This window comes from Oryctolagus cuniculus, chromosome 5 (assembly GCF_051225735.1).
Source record: "Oryctolagus cuniculus isolate XC-2025 breed Fujian yellow rabbit chromosome 5, ASM5122573v1, whole genome shotgun sequence".
NCBI classification, from domain to species: Eukaryota; Metazoa; Chordata; class Mammalia; order Lagomorpha; family Leporidae; genus Oryctolagus; species Oryctolagus cuniculus.
In genome coordinates, this window is record NC_142871.1 from 154,264,602 (window position 1) to 154,271,987 (window position 7,386).

A 7,386-nucleotide genomic window follows, 5' to 3' on the forward strand; every position below is an offset into this window, starting at 1 on the left:
TTTCTTTACTTGAAAGGCAGAGATACAAAGAGAGAGAGAGAAATATTTCATCTTCTTGTTCACTTCCTAAATGGCCATTTTTCATTCAGAGAAAAATCAGAGAAGAAAAATTGGAAGCATTGTTCCTAGTGGTGTTATTCCTAATTGCCAGAAAGTATGAACAATCCAGATATCCATATACTGAGAAATGAATAAATAAAATATTAGCTATAAAAAGAACGAAGTACTATTTCACGGTACAATATGGATGAACATGAAAACAATGATAAATGAAGAAACCCCATCTTAAAAGACCACATGTTATATATGATTTTAGATTAATCAAAAAGAATGAAAAGTGGATCATTAAGACAATTTCATCCAATTCTCTGCTGCTTTGAGCCTGTGTCCAGCTTTAACTTCCAATGCTCTCATAAATAACCACTACAGTCGCTTTAAAAAAGATTCAGAAATAGCTGATGGAGAGTGGCCGTTCTTCCAGAAATTGTCCTTCATGAAAAATAGTTGAAGGAGAGGAAAAGTAAACTGAATTTTTTTCGATCACGTATTATTCACATGCCTAAACTACATAGCATTAATGATATTCATGAAATAAGCCAACATTTTTTTGAAGATTGATTTTTTTTCATGTGAAAGGCAGAGTTACAGAGGGAGGAAAAGATATAGACTTCCTATCTACTGGTTCACTCCCCAAAATGGCTGCAATGGCTGGGTCTGGACCAGGCCAAAGCCAGGAGCCAGGTCCCCACAAGGGTCTGAGGGCCCAAGGACTTGGGCTATCTTCCACTTCTCTCCCAGGCACATGAACAGGGAGCTGGACCGGAAACAGAGCATCAGGGACTGACACCCAAAAGATGGGTTGAGGAAAGGGATGGTGTTGCAGGTGGTGGCTTAACATATACACCACAATATCCCAGCAAATTTTCATATAGAAAACACCTAAGTTTAATAAACCTATCAGTAAAATAGGTCTTAAAAAAAAAAACTCCCAATCTACTTTATGAGATTGTTCTACAAAGTAACCCATACCCCCATGTCCTCACCCCGTAACATTGCACATTTATGTTCCCTATTTTTACCTTAGCATTCATCTTTAATAGATGGTATCATCTTTTTATTTTGTTTACTTCCTCAAGAATATAATCTGCACGAGTATAGATTTTTTTGCCTGTTTTTGTCATTAAACATATAGCAGATACCATGTGTTTGCTGAATAAACAATATTTGCTAAATTAACATACATGTATTTGTACAAGGGTACTTCAAAAAGTTCTTAGAAAAATAAAGGGTTTATTTTGATGCCAAAAAAAAAAAAATCCATTCAGGATCCCTGTCACTCATATGGAAAACCCAGATTAAGTTCTAGGCTCCTGGCTTCAAGGCCAATCCAACCCCTATTTTAAGGGTATTTGGAGAATAAACCAGCAGATGGAAGACTGATCTCTGTCTCTCTGCCTTTCAAATAAATAAAATAAAATCAGTATAAAATTTTACAAAAAGAGTGCCTAAAGTGGGCATCCTGGAACGGTGAGCCAAGCCACCACTTGCAACTCCCACCTCCCATATCAGAGGGGCTTTTAAAAATTTAATGGAAAATAGATGTTATGAAAAAAATGGAAAGATAGGTTGGACGAATAATTTGAAATACCTTGAATGTTTAGTGGAACAAGGTGTGATTAAACGCAATAGTATTTACCCTGGGAAATGATTTTTTTTCCCTTTGTAAGGAAAAAGAATGGCTGTCCCTTTGTTAGGTGAGTGTTCCCCATGGAAAGAGCACAGGATATAAGTGAAAAGCATGTCAGAGCACCTTGTGAGTAGTGCGACTGCATTTCCATAGTAACTAAACCAAACATTTCCAAAGAGGTGTGTGTTAATACAGAGGAACAAAGCACAGAAAAGGTACAACAAATTGTTGCGGGTGATTCCCTCTGGAAGAGGAAGTTACAGCTTTCATGTTTTATTCAGACAAAACCATAGTGAATGAGAGTATGAATGTGCATAATTTACAGCAGCATGTTTGAAAATTAGGACGAAGACTTAGAAAATGCAGAGGATGTGAAGGGTCTGTGCAAGGTTTGTTTAGAGATCTCCCTGTGGACTCAATTCTAAGCGTGCGATACAGGAAGCACCCAGCGGAGGGCTCGAGTCAGACTAAGCTATCCGTGAATCCCTCGCTTCTTCCGCACCACACGGCAGGCAACCAAGGGGTCCCACATTTCGCGATTTACGGATAGTTTGGCGATGCAGCAAAGCTAACCCAGTTAATCTCTGCTCTTTGCCCCGAATCTCCCGGCTTCTTAATATCCCGATGCTTCCGTATGAGTCTTTTCCCTGTCGACAGTTTTTATGAAAACAGTTTAAAATATAGACGGGTAGTTGTGTATACTGCTCAAATTACATTTTTCCTCAAAGTAAGCGGGAGAAAAGGGAATGTGTCAGAAGTGGGATTCGAACCCACGCCTCCATTCGGAGACCAGAATCCCCAGCGCGGGGAAGCGGAGCTTGAGTCTGGCGCCTTAGACCACTCGGCCATCCTGACACCCTGCTGGAGAGCGGAAATTTTCCACTAAAACAGAGCTCTGCGGGCGAGGTTTCTGTGACGTGGCCACCGCGATGATGTCACGGTTGCTTGGTAACGGCGAGAGACGACAGCCACCTGTGGATCGAAAAGGGAAATTTGACAGAAGTAGAAAGAGTCGTTCACACATAAAAGTGAACCCAAATCTCAGGGATCTTCAGCTCCAGAGGGGCCCGCCCAGACCTCGGGACGGAAAGAGAGGAGGCCTGCAGGCCCGAGGTCACGCGCTTGAATGGGGCCCTGACAGGAAGTCGTTCTCCGACCAGACCGACAGCCCTGGAGAGCCGGGACGCGGCGCTGACGTGACCTTGGCCTGCCAGAGGCCGCCGCGACTGTGCGTGGTAGGCACGGGGAGGGCTCGGCAAACACAGTGCGTCCACTGCTGTATTTTCGGCTGTGAATTTCAGAGAATAGAAACACGGATTTGGCTCAGGTTAGGTTTTTTGTCTACGTAACTTGATTTTCAGTAGACACTTAGATTCCATAAACTCCCTTGTTTTTTTCTTTTTTCTTTTTTTGCCAAGGAGAAAAGGGTGGTGAACATCAGTTTCCAAGTCGATCTCCCCTCATATATGAGATTTACCATATTTTCTTTTGGAAACAAGTTGTCCAGGAACTGGTTCCTTACATAGCCACAAGTACCTCTTCATTATTTGTAATTTTTTCCTAGTTGCAAAGTCCACATGAATTGTATACAATACAAAATAAAAATAAAAATTATCCATAATCATGGTCAGAAGTAACTACTTTTAACATTTTTACAAATTCATCTAGTCTTCTCCATGGCATGCATTTTTCTTTTCCAAAAATGGTGATGTGTAGTACATACCTTATTATTTTGCTTTTAAAGTACTATAAATATACATATTTTCCAAGTAAATATTCTTTTGCATATCCTTTAAAATTTTATATACTATATTTATTTGACAGAAATATCTTCCATCTGCTGGTTCACTCCCCAAATGTCCACAATGGCCAGGCTGAAGCCAGGAGCCAGGAAATCAATCTGGGCTCATAGGTAGCACGGATCAGCTATGTGAGCTAGCACCTGCTGCCTTCCAGGGTGCATAATAGCAGGAAGCTGGAATAGGAAGCCAGGCCTGGGCATCCCAAGCGGTGTCTTGAACTGCTGTGCCAAACACCCACCCTTTGGATAAGTTTTAGTGACTGCAGAGATCCCATTATCAAACCAGCTTTGCTAAACATTAGATTTCTACTTCTTCATTTTCATGAGCAATGCTGTAAAGAACAGCCTACTGTAGATACTTCCAAACACAATTTCCTTACATTACTAGAAGTGGAATCACTACACTGAAGTTCATCTAGTTTTAAAGGCTTTTAATACACGCAGCTTGTCTGTCTTCCTCTCCCCACCCTCATCATGTGAATCAATTTACATACGCCAAACCTGACCAACACAGGATACTAGGGTTAAATAACACTGAAAATAACAAAACACTTTAATAGGCAAAATAATGGTTAAGAATTTTTAACTTTGTTAGTGAGGTTCAACATTCATATTTTAAAGAATTTTTGTGCTTTTTCCTTGGTAAATGGCCTACCAAGTTTTTATTGAGGTATTCATCTTAACAATCTGTAAGACCCATTATTTAGAATAAACCCTTGTTATATAGTTTCTTTTTTTAAAGATGTATTTATTATTTGAAAGGCAGAATTACAGAGAAGAGAGAGAGAGAGAGAGGTCTTCCATCTGCTGATTCACGCCTCAGATGGCTGCAAGGGTGGGAGCTGCATCAATCCGAAGCCAGGAGCCAGGAGCTTCTTCCAGGTCTCCCATGTGGGTGCAGGGGCCCAGGCACTTGGGCCACCTTCCACTGCTTTCCCAGGCCAAAGCACAGAGCCGGATCAGAAGTGGAGCAGCCGGGACTTGAACCGGCATCCATGTGGTATGCCAGCACTGCAGGCGGTGACTTTACCTGCTCCGTCACAGCGCCAGCGTATATATACTTTCTATTTACCCAAAAACCAAAGCAAATTCCTATCCCTTACTAACAAGAATTCCAGGAAGTCTCTTAATTATTTGATATATTTCCATCTCATGGAAACTATGGGCTATAAAATTAACAAGGTTGTCATGCCAATGTTTAAAACTGGTCTGTGGCCCACACTTGATAGATCATGCTATATATTAATTGACTTTTATTCCTGGTCATTTCTTCTCTCATCCTTATTCTTTCTTTCTGGCATGTTTTAAAATGCTGGTACCCTGACAATATATTTTAAATGGCTTTAAATTATTTTAGGAATAAGGTGAGATATAATATATAAATATTTCATTAGTTATTAACAGAAAACATCTGCTAAAGAGATTTTGAAGGCATTGATGATTTTTAAATGTCATTTATTTTCTTGAAAGGCAGAAATATAGAGCTCTCTCCTGTGCTGGTTCACGGCCCCTGGGGCTGGGTCAGGCTGAAGTCAGCAGCCCGGAGCTGAATCAGGGGCTCTCAGGAACGTGACAAAGGCCATCCCCTGCTGCCTCCCAGGGTGCCCATTAGCAGGCTGATGGAATCTGGAGTAGCCAGGCAACAAGGGCATCTCAAGGGCATCTTTCTTAACTGTTAACCGCATGCCTGGCCCCTAACCCATTACTTAGAGTAAGGAGGGGCCTGAAAAGAAGACAGGAATGACAGTGGTGATATGCATCAATACAAAACTAAACAAGTAAGGATTTAATTCCCAAACTTCAAATCAATCTTTGACTCTTGTGAGGTTCATAAAATTATGATTTTTCAGATACCATGTTGAGGCTTTAGAATAACAGGGATGGGAGTAGAAACTGAGATGGGCTTGACCATAAATCAATAGTTGTTGAAACTGGGAGAAGGGGGTGAATGTTTCAGTGTGTTTTCCCTGTACTTGGGAATCACCATAGTTTCATCAAAAACATCTGTGCTAACATTTTAACCATTTCTTTTCAGTTTTTTGAAAAAATATAGATTGAAAATGAGATCTTTCTACATTAAAATTATCTTCTCACTTTTTTTTTTTTTTGATAGATTTATTTGTGTATTGGAAAGGCAGAGTTACAGATAGAGAGAGGAGAGAGATCTTCCAACCACTGGTTCACTGCCCAAATGGTCACAACAGCTGAGGCTGGGCTGAACTGAAGCCAGGAGCCAGGAGCTTCTTCCAGGTCTCCCACATAGGTAGAGGACCAATCGCTAGGGCTATCCTCTGCTGCTTTTCCAGGTGCACTAGTGGGAAGCTGGATTGGAAGTGGAGAGCACTTGGAACACGCATCACAGACGGCAGTTTAACCCACTGTGCCAGAAAGCTGGCTACTTCACTCCTTTCTGTTACATTCTTTTTGAGTGTCCCAAACGCCAAACTAGGTTTGGCAGTTACAATCATACATATTCAAATAAATTCTGCATGTGCGATGATGTAACTAGTAAAGAGACAAAAGTGTACCTGAAAGGTTACCTTCAAATGCAAAATTAAGCCAACAAATAAGCCAGATGTGAGAAATGTACTTACTCTCCAGCACAGAAGAAAATGTAACTGAGGCACTGTCTGTTGTCTGCATGTTTTGAATCTGAGCCACTTCATTTACAGCCCAGCAAGACCAAGCCCCTTTCAATAACCCCATCAACACTGCTTTGGTTGGGCTTCTCATTATTCTTCGCAGACACCTTACACTGGAGGAATTTCCGGGTTAAATAGGCATAGGATTTAGTAATTTAACTAATTTAAGGTAATACTTATTGCAAGACTGAACACCAGCCTCCCAGCCTCAAGAAAAAGGATCCGTGGGGCAGAAACGCAGAATGGTATTTGAGCTTCCTGTCAGATTACTGCGGGACACGCTGAGGTTTCCTACAGCACAGCTTCACTTATCCCCACAGTCTTTTTGTGCACTTGTCTTTTTCACGTTATTTCCTCCCCTCTTAACTGACCTTAATTTTTCTAAGAGCAGAAGCCACGTTCTCTTGTATTCTCCCAAGGAGTCACGTTCCGCGGGGAACCCAACAGTAGCTAATTGTGTATTTCAAAGAATCATTGTCCTCCATTTGTGAAAAAGGCAATTCACCCACCATCAGTCCACTAGGAACCTTTTGAGGTGTTTTCTTTTTCCCCTGGTAGATTTGTGATTTTCCCATGCTTATATTCTTTGGTGTGGACCTCAGATAAGGAATTAATAAATGGTTCTCAGTTACCACCTGACAGCTATTTGCTCTTGATTTCATATTGCCTTTAGGTGACAGTCAATTCCCATGTACATTTTCTCCTCTTCTCACTCACTTGGTTTTTCTTGTTCTTTTAAGATCTAATTGTTTGAAGGGCAGGAACCAGGCTGAAGGCAGAAGCCTGGAACTGCATCTGGGTCTCCCAGGTGGGTGGCAGAGGACCAAATGCTTGGGCCACCATCTGCTCCTTTCCCAGGTACATTAGCAGGGAGCCGGATGGGAAGCAGAAAAGCTCAGACTCAAACCAGCACTTCCACGTGGGATGTTTCCATAAAAAATGGCAGCTTAGCCCAACATGCCACAACGCTGGCCCATTGCTGCTTTCAATAAAAGTGAATTAAGAAGCCACTCCTAAAGCACTGGCTCTACTGGGAACAAGGTGGACCCATTGTGAGATCCTCTGAGTTAGTCTGGAGACAGCCCCATCAGCAGGGCAGCAACACTAGGAATCTAAACCAAGGGCATGTTTCCTAGTGAGCCTTGATTCTCCCTCCCTGCCCCAAAGTGGGCTAATTCATGGAGAGTAGATTGTGATTTTGAGTGAGACGGTTTACCCGTTTCCTTAAGTGCAGAGGAGACAGTTACAATGCAGGT

The 7,386-nt window shown here is 41.7% G+C and overlaps 1 non-coding gene across 1 annotated transcript; it reads right to left on the minus strand.

Moving 5' to 3' along the window:
- Positions 1–2,436: 2,436 nt before the first annotated feature.
- On the minus strand, positions 2,437–2,542 carry TRNAL-CAA (transfer RNA leucine (anticodon CAA)). Its single transcript has 2 exons — positions 2,505–2,542; positions 2,437–2,482 (listed from the first exon to the last, which is right to left on the minus strand). It is a non-coding gene; the product is annotated as a tRNA-Leu (tRNA).
- Positions 2,543–7,386: the final 4,844 nt, after the last annotated feature.